The sequence below is a fragment of the Macrotis lagotis genome, chromosome 3 (assembly GCF_037893015.1).
Source record: "Macrotis lagotis isolate mMagLag1 chromosome 3, bilby.v1.9.chrom.fasta, whole genome shotgun sequence".
NCBI classification, from domain to species: Eukaryota; Metazoa; Chordata; class Mammalia; order Peramelemorphia; family Peramelidae; genus Macrotis; species Macrotis lagotis.
The window spans coordinates 299,468,707-299,494,027 of NC_133660.1; the positions used below are offsets into that span (position 1 = coordinate 299,468,707).

A 25,321-nucleotide genomic window follows, 5' to 3' on the forward strand; every position below is an offset into this window, starting at 1 on the left:
TCCCCTAGCCCAAATAGAACATTCCCTGCCCCCCCTTCTTCAAATAGAGTAAACTGAATAACTATTAAAAAGAGATAGAGGCCATCCTAGATTCTTTCTGGGGGGGTTGGTCTTCTATTCTTCAACCCTTACATGTCCCATAATTTTGTGTAATAACTAAACTCCTAAAGCTCTAATGATGCCATATCATTCTGGAAAAAAGACGATTTAGTTTCCCCTATACAGGCATCTTGGTAACCACATTATACACTTTAGGATTAACCTGACTCTCTTGTCTTTCTGAAATTTATTTTCCCTATTTTCAAATTAAAATAGCATTTCTTTCTCTGATTTCTTTGCTTAACATATTTGGTAATATTTGTTGTTTCTTTAACTTCAAAGTAAGGTCCCTTTTAACACTTAGTTTACTAATTCTTCCTGAAGTAGCTCTCTCTCCTGTAAGGGGGAGGGAGGGGAAAACACTCTGGCAGCACAGAATCAAGGAGCACGGTCCCTTGACCTCCTTAAAGTGGTCTAGGAGCAGGCTCAGAGGAGTGGTGTGGGTTGATCCCATCCCAGCTGGGACTTAGATTAAATGATTAAGAGCGATAAGCAAAGAAGAAGCAAAGCAAAAGAAACAAAGGTGATAGCCAGTCAGCATTTGTCCCTTCCAGTGGGTCCAAATGTTGCTTGCCAAGTCCTAAAAGAAATCAGAAAAAGAAGCAAAGGTGATAGATAAACAGTCAGCATCCTTCCCTTCCAGCGGGACTAAGTACCGCTTGCCAGGTCCTAAAAGAAAAATCAGGTTAACCTTATCTCATTCCCATATGTCAGTCATTCCTGACCTGCAGAAGGGTTCCCTTATCTCATTTCCAGTACTTCCCTCCCAAAGGGTTGGGGAACGTCTTCCGCCACAACCGTGCCAGTGACCCTTAGCTGTGTGTCCACCTAGGTCCCTTGCCAACTTAGTCCAAATACAGAGTCACGGACTTGGTTTCTTTAGATACCTCTCCAAGTACGTCTTGTGGAAGCTGCTGGGGATCCCGGAGGAGCCCCCAAATGTTAAGGTCCGAGAAAAGTGCCCAATTACAGAACAGAGGCACTCGACACGATGGAGATGCAATAGCAAGGCTTTATTAAACTAGCTTGAGCTAGGGTTCCGTCCTAGGTCAGGGCTAGGATCCTGGAACCCCGAGTAAAGTGAGGAGAGACCTTATATATGGTTTGGTAGGGGAGTTTCAAGCATCTGCCTGCAGATTGTCTTGAGATGGTGCGACATGGTCTTATTGGATGCAGGTCCTCGGAGAAGCCCCCCTGCTGCATGGTCCGACGGCTGACCAGGCAGAATCTTCAGGAGCTGATCTGGCAGAGACTCAGCTAGCTGACCAAGCAGGGACTTAGGGGCAGAATTTAGGCAACAGTTCATAGGTTTCAACATTCAGAGTCTTACAGGTATTCAGGCTATTGTTCACAGATTTCAACACTCAGGATCTTACAGGCATTCAGGCTAAAGTTCACAGATTTCGACACTCAGGGTCTTACATTGGGACCCTCCCTATTGACTGACAATCTAGCTGCCTTGACCTACAGTGTTGTTAAACTGCTGGGACCTGGACTGCAGTGCGTTTAAAACCTCCTGCTTTCCTGTCTAGCTGGGCTTTACTTCTCTTTTTCTCCTAAGGAGACAGACCTTCACTGAAGCTCTTCTGTGATGTCTCTAGTTGAAAACTTGTTTTGATCCTGTTTGGGTGAGATCTGCAATTTTAATATCTGTGTAGAGGTTGAATTTATTATTGTGAAGGGAAAAGCTCCAGGAGCATGCTATCTCTATGACACCATCTTGGCTCCACCCCAGAAGTCTTCTCTGAATCAACCATTCTGAACAGCAATTTGGAACTATGCCCAATGGGCTATAAGATGCTTGGAACAAATAACACCTCTATATATAGGTCTTTTCTCAAAGGATTTTTTTAAGGAGAAAAAAGTACCTATGTGTTAAAAATATTTATAGTACATATAACATAAATGAAAACGTTTGCTTTCAAAGTGTGTGAGAGAGGAGAGGGACAAAAAGAATTTGGAACTTCCGTTATTTTTAAATGTCAATTTTTTGCTTGCAATTAGGGGAAAATAAAATATTAAATGAGACAGAATTGGTCAACTAGAAAGAGTTTAAAAAATCTCACAGAAGAAAAGAATAGCAAGCTTGAAATATGATATTCTTAAAGAAAAGGAGATAGGAATACAACCAAGAATAACTTAAGCAGGAAAATAGTGTAACTGTTCAGGAGGAAATGGATTTTTGGGGGCAGCTAGGTGGCACAGTGGATAAAGCCTTGGAGTCAGGAGTACCTGGGTTCAAATCTGGTCTCAGACACTTAATAATTACCTAGCTGTGTGGCCTTGGGCAAGCCACTTAACCCCATTTGCCTTGGAAAAAAAACAAAACAACAAAAAAAAAAGAAATGGATTTTTATCAAAATAGAGGGTGTTCAAGTATTACTTTTTTAATTTTTTTTATTTAAAGCATTGTGTTAAGTGACTTGCCTAAGGTCACACAGCCAAGTAGATATTGTGTTTGAGGCTGGACTTGAACTCCGGTCTTTCTGACTGCACAGTAGTTACTCTATCCACTGCGCCCCCTAGCAGCCCTCTCTTCAAATATTCCTGATGAAAAAACAGAGCAAACTAGAAAATTTGTATTCATACACAAGACACAAGAGAAGCATAAAAAGGAAAATATGAAAGAGAAATAATAAGCAATGCTAAAATTGCTTACATTCCTAGGGGAGGATGCTGCGTGGAACTCCTAAGAAATTTATCATTATTAGGACAGTTAAAAGGTTATTACAGAGGATTTGGATGCTAGTCAATTTTGTTGGAATATTCTACAGAAAAGGGGGGGGGAAATAGAAGGAAGGGAGTGATGATAGGAAAAATGTGAAAAATATTCTTACATAATGAAGCATGTAAAGAGGAGCATTTTATAATGAAGGGTAAAATATGGAAAGTGGAGTCTCTCTCATTGGAATTGTTTAAAAAAATAATTTATATAAAAACATAGTTGCACATATAATCGCTACTTACCCAATAAGGAACTAGGAGAACAAGGGGATAAAAGGAAGGGAAGAGGTGATAAAAAGGAGGAAGGATAAAAAAGAGGCAGTGTTTAAAATTAAAATAGAATTTTAAGAAAGGGGGAGAGAAACAGAGTAAAATGGGTAGATGAAAATATAGGCTTATTAATCATAATCAAGAATGTAAATGGGTCACTCATAAAAGGGAAGAAGGTAGCAAAAGGAATTACAAACCAGTATTCAACAATATATATGTTACAAGAATTACAATTAAAACAGAAATAAATTTTAGGAGTTTTAAAATAAAAGGGGGTTAGAGCAGAATGTAATAGGCTTCAGGTGAAGTTAAAAAAAAAAAGACAGGAGTGGAAGCCATAATCTCAAACAAGGCAAAAGCAAAACTTGAACTGAATAAAAAATATAACTAGGTAAACTACATGATGTTAAAAAGGTACATAGACAATGAAGTAATATATGTATATATATATATATATATATATATATATATATATATATATATAGGCATGCAGTTTTCAGTACAAGAAATTAAAATAATCTGTAGTCATATGAAAAAAAAAAAATTCTCTTTTATTGTTCATTCTTCCTTTTCCCCTCCTGTAAGTGAAACAATGACATCACAGGTGATGTTTTGACTTGCACATGAATTGGATTTAAATCAGGAAGTGTTCCACAAAATTCTCAACTTCACTCTTTCAGAGTTATCAAAGTCCAGTGGCACAACATACCTCAGGACAACTGGTAATAGCTCAGAATGTTGCAGATGGATTTGCCATATTTGATGTCTGACCAAGTTCTAAACTCCTCAGATTACCTTCCTCAGTCATCATCCTGACCATTGGAACAAATTGCTCTCATCTGCACGTTTCACTGAGGGGAATATTCAGAAGCTTAGGCTAGATATCCCCTTAATTCATCAACCAAGTTGAGATCTCTCATTTACCTTCAGTCTAGCCTAGACTGTCTGCTGAGATAGTTTTACTAAATAAACAAACAAGCAAACAAACAAATAAATAAATAATTGAAAATATTGGAATGGAAAAGTGATGAGAGCCCTAGTCAGAGCCTTTGGCATACCCAAATTCAATGGGAATGATGAAGAAAATTCAGGAAATTGAGATCTTCTGAGACTCAGAAGAAGCTGTCAGAGAAACAGAAGAAACAGGACATGGTAATGTAATAAAAACAAATAAGAGAAGAGGGTATAAGGAAGAGGATATCAGAAATGTGAAAACCTGCAGATGAGTATTGATAAAAGGGCATTAGATGTAGTCATTAAGAAATTATTTTTAACTCTGGAGAGAATTCAGTTGATCAATGAAATTGGAAGCTAGATTGCAGAGAAATATAAACAGAAGAAATGTCAAAGCGTTACAGCAAGAAATGCAACTGCCTAAATGTTTAGGTGAGACATAGAAGAATTCATGTAAAAGATCAGCTCTGATCCAGAAGAAATTTTAGGGACAAAAAGGTTTATTCATGTAATGCTGTGATTAGGAGAAGCTAAGGGAGTGAACAAGAGCTCCATGAGAGGATACACAGTAAGGAAAGGTAGAGGGGCATGAAAGTTTATTTGGAGCATGATGCTTCCCCAAAGTGGACTGCCCTCCCTAAGAAAAATTTTAATTGCTCATCTTCCTTTGGGAAGGCAGCCCATTTTGTGGGAGGGTCATTACCCAAATAAGCTCTTATGCTCTTATACCTTTCCTTACTGCTTATCCTCTCTGTCTCTGTCTCAGTCCCAGTCTCTCCCAAAGAAGAAAAGCAACTCAACTGAGGAGTGAGTGAGCTTTTGGAGGGGTAGGAAAATGAGGTAATTAGGTATATGGTGATTGTATCAGTAAATCATAGATCAGAGATGAGCTAATTAGGGGAATGTAGATGAGGGGTGGTAATTCAAAGCAATTCTTTCAGGCTAAAGCAGAGATTCATTGTTTCTGTTAGAGATGCTTGTTCAGTACCAAAGGGCAAGAATTTATGGAGTCCTTGCCATGGAAGGGCTAAATAATTGAGGGCATTTAGGTGGTACAGTGGATAGAGCACAGTCCTGGAGTCAGGAGAACCAGAGTTCAATATGGTCTCAGACACTTAATAACTACCTAGATATGTGACCTTGGGCAAGGCACTTAATCCCATTGCCTTACTAAAAATTGAGCTTTATTGAACAATGGGATTGAGATGGGGAAATGGTCATTGTTAATTGTAAGATAGTGTAGTTATAAAACATATTTTTCTGTCCAAAATCAAAAGCAACAATTGAATATAGCATTCTCGAGGAGTTTATGTACAAATGTAAGGAGAAGTATAAGATGATTAATAGTAGGGATTGATTCAAGAGAATTTTATATTATTTAATTTTTAAAATTTTCGTTAAAAATTTTCGTTTAAAAATTTCGTTTTTGAACACAGGAGGTATTAGTTTTTTTGGATGAATTGTTTAAGCAATCAATAACTAAGGCAGATTACTGAGAGTAAGTTTGACAGAGAGGGAAATTTGTTGGAGAAGATGCATTGGAATGGAATGGACAAAGTGCATTTAGTCAGTCTTTGTGATGAGAATTATGACCTATTAGTGTGGAACATAAATGTAGGAGAAAGTAGCAGAAGCATCTTAATGATGTGAGATGAGGAAATGAGAAAAAGGAGTTCTTGATGAATGGACTCAAGTTTTCAATGAAATATAAATCAACTTTCAAAACTAAGAGGGAAAATATCTGATAAACTATGAGAGTTTTAAGGAGGAAAGAAAAGTTTTGGAAAGGATGCTGTGGTACATAAAATAGTGAGTCAACTAGGAAGTTATAAAAATTATTATGCTTCTGTGTGCATCAAGTTCATATCATATAGACATTAATTCATGGTACATGCTGTTAGCATAGTATTACATTTTTCTTGATCTTTCTTCAGTTGTAACTGAATAGAAGTGAAGTCAACAGATTGTGAAAGTAATCCAAGGATGAGTCTTAGAAGGTGTAAAACCTTCAACAGGATAAGCAGATCAAGAAAAGGGAACAACATAGAGTTGAATTTGCTCACTAATTACTCAAAATGGTGAAAGGTAAAGGGTATAGTCATTTGAGGGAGAGGAGTGATAGCTTAGACTGGACCTTTAGAAGTAGAGAGTTTGTAATTCATGGTGAGGAGAAAGAAATTGCTTGGAGATTTCTAGGCAGAAGAAGACACCGAATGACAGCAGAATGCTATCAGATGAAGTCATTTCAGAATTAATAAACAAGTTGCATTTATTGTTGTTGTTCATTCAGTCTTTCAGTTGGGTCTGACCCTTCCTGTCCAGTGATCCATAGCAAAAGAGGTCCTTTTATCTCTCAGAATCTCTTTCCAAACTTGTATTTATTGCTTCCAAGATATTAACTATCCAGCTCATTTCCTCCACCCTCTTTATCATCTTTATCATTCTTAACATCAGTCTTCTCTGATGAGTCCATTGCTTTCTCATTACATACATAGCATAAATTAGTTTGTTACCCATGAGACATATGTTACATAGATTATAACAAAAGGAAGTGGGTAACTGTAGAATGAAATGATGATGAGTTTGGACTGAAGGAGAAGAATTTAAGGGAATGATCCGTTGGATCAAGATAAGTTTTGAAATATGACTAGTGTGGGCTAAGAATCAGTGAAGGATAGGATTTATTTCCTTTAAAGAATGTCCAGGGATTTAAATAACTGCTATAAACTAGGAACCAAATAATCTGCTTCCTTCTATGTAATTAGAGAACTTTAAACAAAATGTGTATGGGGTCAACTAGGTAGTGCAGTGGATAGAGCACTAGACCTGGAATCAGGAAGACCTGAGTTCAAATATGACCTCAGATGCTTAAAAAAATATATAGCTGTGTGGCCTTGGAAAAGTCACTTATGAGGAATATGGAGGTGTTTGGATTCAACAAGAATGTGAAGGGAGAATTGTTAGTTTACATTTCAAAGGCTGGGGCCTGCCTATATTGTTGCCTATGGGCAGGTATGTGAGTTAAGACAAGATTCAGCCTCAATCTGATCAAAAACTGAGATTGGGTCAAAACCTAGGTCTGCCCTTCTGCATTAACCTCAGGTCTATGTCCTTCTCCTTGGCTCATGTTCAAGGAGATAACGGTTCTTGCTCATTAGTATAATGAGTAGAGTGGGGAACACATAGTTGATACATGTAATTGTTGCAAATGTAGCAATTAGATTTGTGACCCCAGTCAATGACTGTCATGAAGGGGCAGGAACAAAGTCTTTCAAAGTACATATATATAAAACATCTAACATTTCCAGAATTCAGCGCCCTTCTCCCCGTGACAGAGGTGTTCTATTTATTAAGATATATTATTAAAAAAACATTTTAATCACTCTGGACTAAGCATCCACCATTTATAACACACTTCACCCAAATTGCCTTAAATAAATCCAATTTTAAAAATATGCAACAAAATGATCATGTAATTTTTTTTACTTCCTTTCATCAAAACTGCCCTAGAGATGACTACTATTAGATTTAAATAGTTGTGTGTGTAATGTGAACAGTGAATTTTTTCTATATCATTTTTAATATCATTTTAAATAACATAGCAATAAAAAAATAGTAATTTCTCTGGGATTTACCCTCTACCATTAGTTAATGGAGACCTTAGTGTGATCTCCCAGATCTGAGGATATGAGAAATTTTATACTGCCACAAATGGAGGGGAAACCGAATACACACAATATTAGACAAAGCCTTAAACTTGCCCAGAAACCATTTTATTATTTGATCTCAGACTACCATCCTTCTCCAATGCTATTTTCCTTAAGGGAGGTAACTTATTTTGAATTTAGGTAGCAGGAGGGCAGGGAGAGTCTTTTTTGTAAAGTCTAAAGGAGGACTAAATTCTTGCTTGGTTTGAGGAGGGCAGGGCAAGACTTTCCTTTCAAATTGTGAAAGATTAAAGAGGGCAGTTCAAGTCTTCCTTTCAAAGTTTCAGGAAAACACATTCTTTTTTCTGAATTAAGGAGGGAAGGACAAGTCTTTCATTCAACATCTAAGGAGAAAACATTTCATTCTGCATAGTAGCTAAGAAAATATCAACCTTTGACCAGGAAATATTTATAAAAACTAATAGCAATTATTATATTTTAATGATCTATATAGATATGGATACAGACATAGATAAATAGATACACTCATACACAAAATTTTTCTGAGTTGAAGTCACCTTTAATAAGGTCAATTTAGTAAATGTAATGGGTGCTTAAAGAAAACTCCCTTAACTCTAAATAGCCCCAAAACTTGTCTTTTCAATTCCATTAAGATCCCCTACAACTATTTCTGATGCAGAGAAACGAAGTGACATCAGTGAGAGACAAACTTTGTAAATCTTTTGTTTGCATTTTTAAGGAAATTTTGCTTCTTCCTTTATGGTCTAATTTAAGCCACACCTGAGGGCCTCATCTTCACACTGATTTGGATTGCATTGTCTTCTGGTGGGGCCTACCCGGGAGCACAGGCCCTGGAAACACCTAAGACCACCCAAAAGAGGCCCCTCCCCAAAAAGACAAAATCTCAGATGTGGGACTTGGGTCACTCCCAGGTCACCACCACTCCCATGGGTTCTGAGGGGAATTGAAGAAGATAAAGGAAGAGGCTGTAGTATTTTTTGACTTCCAGACTCCTGCTGACCTGGGCTTGACCAGGTCCATCAGCAACCCAGGTGGTCTACTCTTCAAACTCTTCTTAAGTATTCTGTCATCTTTCTTATATGTTGTAACTTCTTTTAATAAATCTCTGTCTTCTTTTCCAAACCTGCATTCCTGAGTCTGAGTTGAGATTCATCCTGGGGCAGAACCAAAATCAAGAAACCAGCCACTCACTTCATTTCCATTTCTTTGAAGATCTTTTGAGACAACTGATAAAGTACTCCATTTAACTGAAATGTCAATTATCCAGAATCCCCAACTCTAAGAGCTTCTTGTATTTCCCCCTGCTCCATCTGGAGTTGTCCCTGCTTCCTCTGGGTTTTTCCTGCCTCATCCTGTGCTGGGGAGGGTGTGTACCCTTCTTTGATTGGACAGATCAGAGGTGACATTTCAGATTCCACATTTTAAGGGTCAAATTTATTTAAACCCCAATGTGGGACTCAATTTTGTGGGATTTGGCTCTCTAGCTCCCATGCATACCTCTGCTATTCTTAATTTAGAGACCTATTAATATTCTGTTTTGCTCTAAGTCAAAATTTTTGTTAAAGTTTTGTCCTTTTAATCTTTTACTACAAATTTTGTTTTGTAGAATTATCTTATAAAATTCAGCCTCAAACTTTCTTTCAAACTAATTAATAATGAGTTTTAAGAACATTACTACTACAAACTAATAATTACTAATAACATTTTATATGTCATAAGTAAATATTTTGTCATTAATTAGAGCTTATAGTGAAACTTTAATGATTTCCTTATATTTGTTCTGAATCTTGTATATCAAATTTTATATTGAGTTATGATCTTTTTCCTGCAAACACCTGAAAGACTTTTGTTGATAACTGCCTTGTGATACAGACTCAGACTCAGGATTGCAGGTTTTGGAAAGAAAATAAGGATTTATTAAAAGAAGTTACAACACGTAAGAAAGATAATAGAAAAGTTAAGAGTTTTAAAGAGGAGACATATGGGTTGCTGATTGCTGACCAGGGCTTTCAGTAGGAGTCTAAAAGTTCAAAGAGAAGGAGCCCCTTCCTCCATCTCCTTAAATTCTCCCTCAGAGGAGTGTTCCAAGTCCCACATTGGAGATTTTGCCTTTTAGGGAGGGGTCTCTGATCTCCAGTGTTCCCTGGTGACTACACCAGAAGAAAATGCAATCCAAATCAGGTTGAAGGTTAGGTCCTCAGCTGTGACCTAAATCAGATCATAAAGGAAGAAGGAAGATGCCCTTAAGAATGCAAACAAAAAATTTACAAAGTTTCCAACTGATCCCTTGTTATAAATTAATGAAAAGAAAAACCTGCTAGAGTGAGAGAAAATTGTACATTTTATTCACAAATCTTGCAAGATATACCTTACAAGGTACAGGTACTTCACTCCTAGGCATGAAGCACACCTTAGTCTCAGGAGTCAGGTAATTTATTGTCCTCAGAAACTCTTTCCCCCCACCCTCTTGGATGTTCATAGGCTCTCAGAGTTTGTTTTACAATCTAAAAGGTTCACCCATTCATGATATGCCCCTAATATGATCCCCACCTCCACATCATCCAATGCATGATATACTAAAGAACCCCAATCATCACAGGGGGTGTGTGGGTTAATATTCAATTACCTAATTGCAGACTCAGTAGCATTAGGTCAAGATCTCTAGGTCACTCTTGACCTTTGGGGTTTAGTATCCCTGGAATGGGATTAGGAAGACTCTTCCAGTCTTGTGATTGGCTGGGCCATTCCCCCTTTGTAATGGATTCCCTAAGGGCTCCCCTCCACACCCTGTGAAGATCAACACCCTATATTTCTCACATCTCATCACCCCCTATGCCCAGATTTCTCTGCATCATTTGAACTCATCCTGTTACTTTTATTCATTCAGATTTATATTTAACTTTGCTATATAAATTATTCTTGGATGCAATCCTATTCCTTGGCTCTTAAAAATATATTGTTCTAAGATCAATAGTGTTTCCTGTACTAGCTTTTTGGTGTTATAAGATCCAGTTTGTTTCCCCATTGCATTTATTTTTTTTTCTTGTTCCTTGTACTATTTTCTCTTTAATCTAGGAATTTTGACATTCCTATAATTTTATTTCCTAGGATCTCTTTCAGGTAGTGATTGGTAGATTCTTTTTCTTTCTGCTTCATTTTCTTTTTCTAAAACTTCAGGGCAATTTTGATTAATGATTTCTTATATTATCATATCAACATGCCTTTCTTTTAAATCATAACTTTCAGGTAATGTAACAATTTTTATATTGTTTCTACTTGATTTGTTCTCCGCATTTTGTTTTTTTCCTAATGACATGTTTCATATTCTCTTCTGTTTTTTCTATTTTCATTATATTCCTGTGTTAATGTCATTCCATTTCACTTTTCACTTGCCCAATTTTTATTTTCGAGGAATATTTTGTTTCTTTAGATTTTTATTCTCCTTTTCTAATTACTTAGCTTTCTTTTCATAATTATATTAAATTTCTTTCATTGTTTTTTCTAATTTTTTTCATTCTCTTGTTTGACTTTTGAATTTCAAGATATCTTTTTGGGCTTGTGAGAAGTTGAAATTGTTTTTTAGGGTAAGAGTGTTTATTTATTTATTTCTGCCTCACTATCTTACTCTAAATATGAACCCAGATCTTCTTGTATACCAAATAGTTTTCAAGGGCTGCATTTTTTCCCTTTGAGTACTCATTTTGTAAAAAAATTTGTTTTATTTTTATTTTGTAGCAGCTCAATCAATACCAATTCTGAGTTTGTAGGCTTTGTTTTCCTAGGATTCAAGTCTTTCTTATTGTTTTCTAAATTTTCTCCAAGAGTTCAACCTCATGGACTCCTCTTTTCCGTCCTTAGGATCTAGCTACACTATCCTTTTTCAATAGAAATTTTCTGCTTGCATCTGTGAACATGCCCATAGGAATCACATTTCATTAGCGCTGTTAGACCAGCTTTGCCAAAACATGAGGGAACATTTCACTCTTCCCCATTCACCCCCCGCCATGCTGTTCTTTTGATAAAAGGTTGTGATAAACTTTGTGAGGTAAGAGATCCTAATATGAAATTTCTTGAGACAGGGATTAATGTGAAAGGAGAGGTGAATTTTTTTGAGGTCTAGTCTATTTCCCTCAGAACCTGATATTTTTTCACCTAGTGGAGTTGACCTAGAGGTTTTGAGATTTCACTCATACCAAATCTCATCATCTGGAGTCTTCTCTATGATCCTCTAGAAATATCTTACAAGGATGACTGCTTTAGCCTTCTATTTTAATTTTTTGCACTTATTTCATTGTGATTTTCTGTCAGTTTGTAGAGGAATTTAGGAGAATCTGGAAGTTTCAGACCTATTCTGCCATTTTCTCAAAATGCCATTTTTTAAAAAAGCCGCATAGCCCCCTCTTACCATGATCAAAATATAGGAAAGGAAATAAAGATGTCTGAATATGACAAAGGATGATTCAAACTGAGAATCTTACTGACTTTTCCCCCCTAAGCATCAAAGAGAGGTAACAGGGACATAATACTAAGATATATATATATATATATATATATATATATATATATATATATATATATATATATTCTAGTTCATCACTGGCAACAGAGAGTAGAAAAAGAATAAAGAAAGACAGAACTGAGAGATTTTGAGGTATGTGTTAATCCAAGAGACTTTAGCAGTCTCATGATTGTCTGATATAGCCCGCTGTTTTGTGACAGGAAATATGGATTTTAATTGTTGGAAATCACCTTATTCCCTCAGAGTACTTAGAGATGTATTCACTATATTCATCATCTTACACATTCTTCTTACTTTTGGTTTAGCAGGAGTCCATTTCAATTTCTATGATTCATAATTTTTCATCTTTTTTATAGTGTTCATTAATTTCAATATAATAAGTTTTCAAATTATATATTAGCTTACCTTGGCAGCTTACCTAGAATTATGTGAGTCCAAATCTTTCAGAGTCTATGTGAGTACAAATCTTTCAGAGAACTTCTTACTACAAATACAATCTGACCTATAATTTCCATATCTTTCTCCCACTTTTTAAAGGAATGGTATCCATATTAGTAGTAACATTTACTATAAGAAAAGATGCTTTAATTTATTGTCTAAAGATTTCGCTTACAAAGTTTGTGATTTCTCAGTTCAAAGTTACCTTAAATGTAATATCACTCCCTTTTAGTATATCAAGTCTGGGAGGACAGAGACTATAATTTTTTTTCAATCCTAATCCATAACACAGTATTTGGTAGAGTAAGCACTTGATACATTTCCCCCTTGTTTCAAGAAATTATCTTAGATGGACGACAGAATACTGAGAATTTAAGAAATAAAAGAACGAATTTAAAAGTTATGTCATATAGTGAAAAGAGTGCTCACTAAATGGGTCAGAGGACTTTCAGTATGAATTCTTCTCTCATTAACTGTAACCATGACCAAGTTACTTTTTTTCCCTAGCTTAACAAATGCAAGAATCACAAAATATTTTTATTAATTAAATTCATAAATTCTCTTTGTAAAGGGGATGATATTTTATTCCAGTGCTAAACATATCACCAAAGAAAAGAAAAGAAAATCTACTTATACAACAAAATATGTGTAGTAGTACTTTTTTTCAATAATAAATATCTGGAAACCAAGTCAATACCATCAAAAGGGGAATGGATAAACCAATTGCAGTACAGGAATACAATGGAATGTCACTGTCTTTTAAGAAATTGTGGACATGAGAAATATTGATAAGGATGGAAAAGCATGAATGGAACAATTATATAATGATAATAGCATTGAAATAATAATAATAATAATAATAATAATAGTGTATAATAATCTTAGTGTAAATTATAACCAAAAAACCTAAAACTTAATATTGTGATCTTATTAAGAATAATTTTGTCCCCTTAAGGTATATAAGAAGAGATCTCACTTCTTTGTAGAGGTAGAAATGAAAGTAGTCCTCTAATGTGAAACATTACATAAAATATCTTTCATATAGAAAGTATCACTTGCCAAATGTTAAACTATCCATTAAGTAGGGAAGTCTTAGAAATAAATTATTTGTGTGTTAAATTGATTTTGAATACAATTCTATAACAGTAGCTCAATCAGAAAACAAAACTTCATGTAAAATAAATTTAGCGAATAAAATTTTTGTTCCTCATTAATTTGCTTAGGGTCTCTTTTATATCTTTGTTTCTCAGATTATAAATTAGTGGATTTGGCATAGGAATAGTCACAGGAGAAACCACTAAAGTCACTCTAACTATGAGCCGTGATTTTTTGGAACTAGGAACACAGAAGAGAATGGTACCATAGAATATGGTAACAGCTGTTAGGTGGGAGGCACAAGTGGAGAAAATCTTGCATCATCCACTCTCTAAATGCATTTTTAGAAGAGACAAAAATACAAATATAGGATGTGAGGATAATGATGACAGTATAAAATGCATTAACGTTAGCAACAATAAAAATTATTATGTCACTGAAATGTTTATCAGAGCAGGAATTTGAGAGAATGACAGAGAACTCAAAAGGAAAATTATTAATAAACTTAGTCTCACAAAATGACAATGTAATGAGAGAATGGATAAACATTAGAGAAGAAATTGTGCCCCATGAATATGCCACTAGATGGGCAGAAAACTTCTGTGACATGGAAGCAATATAGAGCAAGCATGTGTACTATGAAAGGGTCATAAGCCGCCAATGCTAGTAGGAATGTCTCAGTCACCACAAAGGTAGCAGTAAAAAAGAACTGTCTGATGCAATCCTTGACAGTAATTGCCTTGTCTTCTACCACTGGGATATTCAATAGCTTGGATGTGACTACAGGGAAGTGACAAAAGTCCACAAAGGATAAGTGATTGAGGAAAAAGACCATGGGTGTATAGAATTTGGGATTTATCCTGATGATCACAATCATACACATATTCTCCACCACAGTGAACAGATAGATGGTCAAGAATATGGAGAGAAGGCAACTTGGAGATCTGGAAAATCTCAGAATCCTAAAAGGATGAATTTGAACAAAGCATTCCTATTTTGTCAATGGTTATTATGGTTCCTCTTCAAAAGAATTCAAAATTGATTCTGAGAAGAAAAAAAGAAAGAAAATGACTTAGGTAATGTAGAAGTAAATTTCTGAACTGAGGAAAATATATTAACTAGTATCTTGGAAGGAAAACAAGTTAGTTTCAAAGAAAGTATTATAGTATACAAAATTTTCATTCTGAGAAAAATTTAAATCTAGGAAGAAGGGGGGCAGAGAGAGAGAGAGAGTCAGAGAGAGAGAGAGAGTCAGAGAGAGAGAGAGAGAGTCAAAGAGAGAGTCAGAGAGAGAGAGAGAGAGAGAGAGAGAGAGAGTCAAAGAGAGAGAGAGAGAGAGAGAGAGAGAGAGAGAGAGAGAGAGAGAGAGAGAGAGAGATTGATTCTATCCTGAATTCAGAGGAGGAAGGGAATTCAGAAGTCATCCAGTCCAACCTGCGTTACAGGATAAGGATACCCCCCTTTCCATGATCATTGGCAGGTCATTTTCTAGTCTTTTGTAAAATCTCAAAGTGAAAATACTTCTTGTGTTAGTCTCTTTATTTTTTAAGAGTTTGCATTTGTCAATCATACAATGTTGGGAGGATTCAGATCTTGTCTCTGAAGCCTACCAGTTGTTTATATTGGAAACCTAAGTGGTGCAGTGGAGATCTTGCCTTCAAAATCTGGACCTAGAGGGCTCCACAAAAGAAAGTGAGGATGAGTTTACACAGCATCCATTTCATGCAAGTCCAATTCACTCACTTGTCATGGCATCATCTCCCTAATGTCACAATTTTCTTCCAGCTAAAAGAACAAACACCAGCATCATCACTAACTATACTCTGAGTAAATCACTTTATCTATTAGGGTTTCAGATTAAACTATAGCAGAACTCAGTATCTGTCTAGGTAGAAGTTATTTGTCCAGGAGTAAACTTCTCCACCAACATCTCCACATAAGATGAATGCAAATATCTGAGCAAAACTTTCTATACATTAGGATAACATATATCCATGTTATCTCTAGAGTTTCGAACCATTGATTCATATTCTATATGCCAAAAGCAACAACTATTATTCTTATTCCTTTAGCACAATATAGTTTCAAATATCTGAAGGGGAATTCTAATACCTTTACACCTGAAGTGTCATTTGCTCAGGGACAAAACAAAAGGAAAGCTCACACTGAGATAAGTTTGTCTAGGCAACCAGTGAAGCTGGACCTTAGCTTCTGGAGACTGAAGTAAAAGTAATCCAATGAGGAATGAATCTGTTCAGATTGACAAGAGTCTCATGGTTAGCTTAAGCCACTACTCTGCTGCTCTGCATCCATCTTCATGATGTATTACAATCTTTATTTCACTGACTCCCTTTTGACAACTCTTGGGAATAATAATTAGGTAAACACTGTCAATGCTAGAAAGTTCATATCATTCAATTACTCTATCAATCTACTCATCATCACTATGCTTTCTTACTTCAAAGCATTCCCATCTGCCCACCAAACCCTTATAAATGCTATTTTCCATTATTAGAATAATAGTTTCAGTAGATAATTATGGTTTGTTTTTAAATTTGTATTCTCAGAGGATAGTTCTTTGTATTAGTACAGTGGCTCATGACAAAGACTAAATACATGAAGAACAATAAAAGGCAAAGTCATGAAAAATATACTAATAGTTCCAATAGCAAACATGGGAACAAGACAATGACTGTCTTTTGTACCCTCCCATAAAATGCATGTGCTTTTTCCTCTCTTGATGTTCTTTGTCACACTTTCAGAGTAATATCTTTTGTTCACTAAGATCTGTCAATTCTATTTAAAAATTATTCAGCAAGGCAAAAGTATCAGTCAATGAACAATTAAATATTATACTAATAGTGCCTAGTGGTACAGGAAATTTTAGACACAAGATTTAATGAATAGAATGTTATAACTGGGTTACAGTGACAAAAGTTGGAATGGAGAGGGGATCATAAACATTTCCTGATTTTTAATATTCAGAACAAAACCTTTGGAGTTTGAAGTAAAAGTTTATTTCTCAAGTTTCTCATTTATTAGAAATGTTTCCTTATATCAGTCATTGAATCTTTCTTGTCCTTGTTTGAAAATTAATGGTTTAAATTAAAAAAAAATTCCCTCCATTTCTGCTATTTTATCATCTATGTTCTAAAGTCCCTTCTAGATGTATATTATAATGTTATCATTTAAGCTCTTCAAAAATACTAGAAGAGTAGCACCAATAGAAATATCTAAAGCCCTTGAAGGAAAACCCCAGATCAAATTGGTTGTAGTTGTTTCTTTACAACTACTATCAACACTGGAGGGAGGAAAAATAATCACAAAAACATTAGAAGGAAGCAGAGGGAATAAAAAGATTTCATTGTGGAAGATTTTCATTCTTATGTGAGCATTTTCTCCTTCCTTGTTAAAACTAACTTATGTCAAATCATTTAAATCACAGCAGAAAGTAATATGTTTATATCAAAGAATGTGCATCAACAAGTGTTTATTTTTAAAAAGTCTCAGAAGAAACATTTCTATGCAATTTTCCATTACTTAAGATGATGCTAAGGAAAATAAAAATACTTTTGATTTTCAGTTTATAAAATTCTCAATTTCTCATTTTCAACAACATACCTGATATTTTTAACCTACAGAATTCTCATAAATTAGTGGCCACTTTATAATAAATCAATATGCAGACATAGAAACTATCTCCATGTGAATGTCATAGAAGTGCCTAAGTGGGAGGCTTAGTGAATTACTTCAACACCCCTTTGTTCATTGACATTTTCAGGACTCCACATTAATGCTTTAGAGACAGAATTCAACACAGATTTCCCAAACTTTAACTATGACTGTCTTTCTGCTATATATCAGGTTGCTTCTCCCTGCTTTATAACAAATGTATCTTTATTAATATTTTTAATGCTTCCTTGCATCACCATTTTTAGGGACTTCAGTGGGATATGGGAAGGTCATGTTGTTCAGTCATGTAGTCACGAACTATTCTTTGTAACTCCATAGTTAGGAGTCCTTCTATGTTCAACTGTCCATCCAAGTTTGTCTAGGCTCACGTTCATTGCTTTCATGACACAATCTATCCAATGGTCTTAGAATATGATGAAGAAATGATGAGTTCATATATTTCCATCTTGAAGCTTTAGTGTCTATAGGATCAAAGAGTCAGATCTAAAACTGGAAGCTACCTTAGAGGTCATTTAGTCAATACCCCTTTTTGGAAAGATGTAGAACTTGAAAATTATAAAGGTAAAATGACTGACTGAGCAGGTAAATGGAGGAACAGTGAGTGATACAGAAAAATAGGACTAGATTTGAAATCAGAGGAGTTGGTTTGACATACTGAGTCAATCAAATTAATTGTGTGACCTGGGGAAAGGCATTTAACAGTTCCAGCTATCATTTTTCTAACTTGAAAATGAGGGAGGGGCGGCTAGGTGGCTAGGTGGCGTAGTGGATAAAGCACCGGCATTGGAGTCAGGAGGACCTGGGTTCAAATCCAGTCTCAGACACTTAATAATACCTAGATGTGTGGCCTTGGTCAAGCCACTTAACCCTGGTTGCCTTACAAAAAAACCTAAAAAAAAAAAAAAAGAAAATGAGGAGACATGATCCCTCTAAGGTGGTTTTTGACTTTAAATTCATAATCAGGTGTTTGACGTAATAGAACTAAAACCCAGGACCTCTGGATAAAATTTCACATCTCACTATTGTTTCAGATAAGCCTTAAGACTTTATGTGATTAGCACAATGTACTTTCCTGTCTTCAAATATTTGCTCTTTCCTTTCTCCTTGCCTTAACACTTTCATTTTTCTTTATTTATCTAAGTATTAACCCTTCTGAAAAAAATTGCTCAGATCCATCCTATTTACAAAGCCTTCCAGTACAGCTTCCTATCTATTGATTCCTCTTTTCTCTGAATTTGTGAAACCTGTGTGTTTTGTGTGTATGTGAAAAACTCGATGGGCTCTTTCTCTAAGCTCCTGGTATTTTCCATGTCCCATCTGCTCATTAGATTGTGAGACTCTTAAGATTATATAGTCTGACTGTGTCTTTTCTATGTGACAAAAAGAATGACCATTAATGGAAGAAGAAAGAGAATAATAAGGAGGGAAAAGATGATTAGGAATATAAGTAAAAAAGAAGAGGCAATTCTGTCATCTATTTGCTTTCTCTTAAACTATAGATGCCTTGTGGGAATGAGATAGTGGGTCAGGGTAGGATGTCAAGTGGGACATCTTTTTCTTCCAGTCTGGGGGCTCTGACATGAGAAATGAGTCCAATTCAAAAGACATTCACTCACCAGAAAGTTGATTTATACTTAAGCTGATTATACCTAGATCTTTCCTGTTGTGATTAATGAGACTGATGACAAAGTAGAAGATGACATGGAATGGGGGGAGCCAACAGACATGATATCTATTCCACTGTAAACATTTATTACTATAAAGGTCTTAGGAAATTATTTTATCCTTCCATTAGTTCATCCATCAAATGAGGACTTTCCACATAATAATGTATTTTTGAATGTAAGTTATTTGGAGCTGGTAAAAATCTCTTTTGAAAATATAAGTGCAAAACACCACTAAGACAATGTAATACAGAAAATTTTGTTAGAGCTCAGAATGTGAATGAATGACAAACCCAATCAGGGTAAGGACAGTAGCTATTAAACTATCCACATATAGACACAGGATGAACTGCATATTATACTGGGGTGAATAAGTGTGGAGAATTCTCTGTTTTCCTGTAACCCAATTTTTACATCATCATCATCTTCATCATCATCATTAATCACTCAGCAATGGAATGCTATAGGGTTTTCTAAGTATTTTTTATATTCTCATTTCACAACACAAACCCTTCATTCAAAATACTGGAATCAAGATATACAAGAATTAACAGCTTTAATCTGGACATGCAGTTGATTTTTCTTCACTCTAGTGTATTCGAATTCAAAGTGCAAACCCCTTTGTCAACTGTTTTTCCAATTGCATATCCATATAAAATGAATCAAATAAAAATGGACATTACTATTGGCAAAATAACATAATAATTTACAGTTTTATAGAAGCTTTAGATTACAAAATAATAATCTCTCAACATGTCTATACTCTTGATGGAAAGAATCAGTAGAAACCATTTCCAGAGGAGGGAAGAATGGACCTTGAATTCTGCTCACTGTCTTTGCACAAAAACCAAATGGGTACAATTTTATAGCTGAGAAATTGATCACATCACCAATATTTGACATTTAAATCAATTTAATCTTATCAAGCACATTGAGAAAAATCTCATTAATATAAGCAACTTTTAATAGAGCTTTATGAATGTTTTAAAGGGATTAATGGAAGTTTTCTCATTGGTGGTGTCTCATAACTGGTTATATCAATACAACTAAGTTGGTTTCCATTTTACAGAGAAGAAAATAGTTTCAGTTGCAGCTGACTCAGTGATCCCATTTGGAATTTTCTTGATTTTCTATTTCCTTCTCCACGTCATATTATAGATGAAGTAATTGAGGCAAATATAATTAAATGATTTACCCAGAGTCATAAAGCTAATGAGTATCTGCAGCTCTATTTGAACTCACAAGATGAATCTTCATGACTTCGGGTTTGATATTCTATCCATTGAACCACCAAGTTGTCCCTTACACATGGTGGTCCTTGATAAAGTCATGTGCGGGGGTCCAGTGACTGTGTCAAATAGCTTAGAGACCCTGGCTCCCAACAGTCATGGAAATTGATTGCGATAATGTTCATAGCTAGTGAGAGAGATAAGATTTGTGACCAGGTTTTTTTTCATTCTGAGGTCAACCATCTATCCAGTACCTAGAAAAAAGAAATTGATGCTTAGATATGACATAGTCTCTGACCTTATGAAGCTTATCACCTGATAGGGGGATAAGGCATATATAAATATAGATATTTATATATTTATAGTTATATATTTGTTTATATACACACATGAATACAAACACATTTCTATATATTTAAACATACATATATATGGTAATTATGATTAGAATATTTCAGTGAAAATATTTGTAAGAAATTGAATCTGACAGATAAATGAAATTTTTTAAAGGGCAATCTTATTTTTATTGATATATCATTTTATACACATAGTAAATTGTTATTTGTTAGAAAGGTATCTGAAGTTCATTATATATAGTATGCATTTAATAAAGACTTACTGATTTAATAATGTAAAAATATGGGAGGAATTATTTGTATTGTTTGACATTTTGTTCCCAAAGTTTCTCTGAAAACTAGTTTAAAAAATGTACACTCAGATGTATAAATATATATATGTATGTATGTAAGTATCCATGAATATTTAATGATGAATGATGCTCTTCATTCTAAAAGATCATACATTGCCCAATTGATAAATGATCAAAGGATATGAATAGACATTTTTCAAATGAAGAAATTAAAGTTATATATAATTATATGAAAAAATGTTCCAAATCACTATTGATTAGAGAAATGCAGATGAAAACAACAATGAGTTATCATCTCATACCTATTAGATTAGCCCAGATGAGTAAAAGGGAAGATGATCAGTGTTGGAGAGGTTGTGGGAGGATGGGACATAGATGCATTGCTGGTGGAGTTGTGAACAGATCCAATCTTTCTGGAAAGCAATTGGGAACAATGCTCAAAGAGCAATAAAACTGTTCATGCCCTTTGACCTAGCAATTCTAATTTCAGGTCTATATCCAGAAGAATTTATAAAATAAGGGAGAAGTCTTACATGTTCCAAAATATTCATAGCAGCTATTTTTGTAGTGGCAAAGAATTGGAAATTGAAGGGATTTCCATTAATTGGAGAATGGCTACAAAAGATATGGTACTTGAATACTGTGAAAGATTATTGTTCTATAGAAAACTGTAAATGGTCAGAGTCTAGAGAAGCTTGGAATGATTTATGGGATCTGATGTTGAGTGAAGGGAGTAGAGCCAAGAGAACAATGTGCAAATTAACAACAATGTTGTGAGATAAACAACCTCACAGTTGTTCTCACCAACAGTTCAGAGACCTATGACAACAGATTTAGCCCTGCAATGGACAATGTTCTCCCCATCCAGAGAAAGAAAGGTAAAACATAACAAAACATAACAAAAAAGATAAACCAACCCTTTTTAATCTGATAAATGCTTTATAAAAGTTTTCTATTATGTATCTCTTTCCCTTCGTCCTTATTCCCTTGCCCCAAATAACTAATATGTAAACATCATTATCCAAAATATGAATGTACAATGATAATATGACTGTTCGCTGCTGAAGGGGGGGTCGAAAGGGAGGGTGGAAGGAAATTTTGTAACTTAAAACTGCACATATGTTTATGCATAAAAATAAATATTTTTTTTAAAACTTCAAAAAAAAATCATGGCATCAAGGAGGTGATGCCATGATATGTACATGACTTGTATTTGAGTGAGGAGTTGCTGTGCTTGAGTCTCACTTTCTCCTCCAGAGTCATCTGGAATTAGTAGCAGGATATGAATCATGATGATTGGAGCTGGCCATGAATATGAAGTAACCAAAGTTATATCATTTTTCCAAGGTCACACAGCTAGTAGGTGTCAGCTGTCTGAGGTCAGATTTGAACTCAGATTAAGCTTTCTTTATTCTTGTAGTGTCATTTCTGAACCTTAGTGACCCCATTTTGAGGTTTTCTTGCCAATGATGCTGGTGTGGTTTGTTCTTTCCTTCACCAAAGCATTTTATATATGATGAACTAGATAAAAAAGACTGAATGACTTGCCCAGGTTCACAAACCTTTTGTCTGAGCAATATTTGAACCAAGGAAGTTGAGACCCCAAGTCCAGCAAAGTCCATTATATCACTGAGCTATCTCTAATTGAGATTTGCTGATGGTAGTAAGGTCCAATGACTATGACAATTTTTTGCCGTATTATTCATTCATTTCTGATTCTATATGACACCATGGTGCATAGGGCTTTCTTGGCAAAAATTTTAGAGCAGTTAATCATTTTCTTTTCCAGTTTATTCTCATTTTATAGGTGAAGAACTGAAGTAAATTAGGTATTTTTATTTTCCCTGGGTCACACAGTTAATAAGTTTCTGAGAATGAATTTGAATTTAGATCTTTCTGATTCGAGCACTGGTGTTCTATCAACTTCACTACCAAGCTGTCTCCTTTGAACTTTTTTTGTTTTGTTTTTGCAAGGCAATGAGGTTAAGTAACTTGCCCAAGGTCACACAGCGATGTAACTATTAAGATTCTGAGGTCAGATTTGAACTCAGGTCCTCCTGACTTTAGGGCCAGTACTCTATCCACTGAGCCACCTAGCTACCCCTTCCTTTGAACTTGAATGATGTATGATGATGATTATTAAAAAAATCAATTTCTTTGCTACAAATAGATTATACTCAATGCTCCCTCATAACCATATTTTTCTTATTAACAATCCAATGGAACATGGGGACAGATACTATGGAGTCATAGTAGATCTCTTTTAAAAAGGAGAGAGAGAGATAGAGATAGAGTGAGAGAAGAGACAAAGAAACAGAGACACAGAGAGACAGAGACAGACAGAGACAGAGGCAGAAATAGAGAGACACAGGTAGATAGAGAAAGGCAGATGGAGATACAATCAAAGAGTGGACAGAAAGAATAACACAGAAAGAGAGAGACAAAGATACAGAAGAAGAGAGGAACACAGAGAGAGAGAGAGACAGAGAGACACAGACACAAAGATAGACAGAGAGAGAGATTTTATTTGCCTTCCAATAATGTTCTTATATATTTTGTGTTATTTCAGAATATGTTTACTGTCAAGGACTGTCTGTTATTTAGATATTAAAAGAAATTAAAAAAGAAAAATGGGAGCTCTTTTAAAAATAAATTGGAGGCCAGATTTCATTTTTTTCTTCTTTTTTGTGGGGGCGATGAGGTTATGGCTAGATTTCATTAAGAAATCTAGCCCTTATTACAGCTTAATTTCTTCTTGCTCCTTTTAAATTGCAGCTGAATGGAATAAACTTTCACTTCATTATAATTCTCAGTCAGTTAAGATTTGTATATGAAATTCATTGCCAGTTTTCCAAAGACTCAGACATTCTTTCTTGTCTTCATCATTGTGACCCTGGGATGAAGGAGTGGTGCACACCCTCACCAGCTCTCCCCAGAACATCTCTCCTAGAAGACTTCAGGGAGGTTCTTCAGATACAAAGATCTGAATATTTTTACTGAGATACATGGAGTGCAGTTTTGAGTTCAGAAACCATGCTTCCTTTCAACCTGTAACTTCATTAGGTATAAGATCCAGGAAGGTTTGACGCAATTATTTCACAAGGTGATTGCCCTTGATTTCCTAAGTTTTGACTTCATTGACAAACCAAGATCACATCATTACTCTTCTTTGATCAACATCATGAAGTGACAGCTGGGACCCCTAGAGCTTCAGAACCAGAGACTTAAACTTCTCTCTCATCACTATGGGGATACTGTGGCTTAGGAGGGGCTTTAAGCATAGTCAGATTGATCAGGTTCTCATCAAAAGCCCTTTACTTTCAAATGGAGTTCCTGAGACACATCATTACACTTTACTCCAGATGATGATAAAAGATGGAGGCCTGATGTCTCTTATTCTTGCTAGCCTGATGAATTTCTTCTTTGCTGCTGACTTGTGGTGGTCTTTGGACCATAAACAGGGTCCTCAGAAACTGAGATGTGGGATATGTGGGTTGGGATTCAAACCAATGATGTCAGTTTGATCACTGACATCCTCTTAAAGTACATCAACCGGAGAAAAATTACAATGAAATAACTGAATCTCCACGATTTTCCCCTTCATTTCATAATTGGGCCAGTAGAAGCCATGAATATACATTCAAAATTTAAGTACCAGATTAAAGAAATGTTCCCATTGGCCAGAGTGCTGTATATTTCTGGATGACTATATTAGCCACTATCCACAGCTGGAGAATCTCATGGATTTTCTAAATGCACATTTGAAATTCACCAACTCTTTCTGGAGGGAGAAGAATTGTTTTCCTTGCTCTATTTCCATTTTAGTCATGGTTTCAAATTAGGAGCTAATTCCTCAAAGTGGCCATACTTCACACCAATAAGAAGTTCCCCCAAGTAATGCACCTGGCTTCAGTGGGTTTTCTCTTGTATCCCATTATCTTGTTGAAATATTGGTCAGACTGACAGTCAATCAAATATAGGAACTTGGCCATTCTTCATAAATTAGAAATTCCAATTGACCATTTCAAGAAGGAAACCAGCAACATTCTTTTTCATAAAAGGTTTCAAAGTTAAGAACTCTTGGAATTTGGGGCTGCCACTTTATAGTTCAATCCCAATCATATATTTATGGAGTATGGAAAGCAGGACTACTTAGAAAGTCTCCCAGATTAAATAGTTTGAAAGGCATCTATATCTATCTCTCTCTCTGTCTATCTATTTATCTATCATTATCTATCTATTCATAATTTGTCTTTTAGTCTAATTCTTCCTGAGTTTAACAGAAGAGAATTGCAAAT

General features: G+C 35.3%; 1 pseudogene; it reads left to right on the plus strand.

The window, feature by feature from the left end:
* The first annotated feature begins 1,256 nt into the window (after positions 1 to 1,256).
* On the plus strand, positions 1,257 to 24,865 carry LOC141519619 (mesoderm-specific transcript homolog protein pseudogene; annotated as a pseudogene).
* The last annotated feature ends 456 nt before the right edge of the window (positions 24,866 to 25,321 follow it).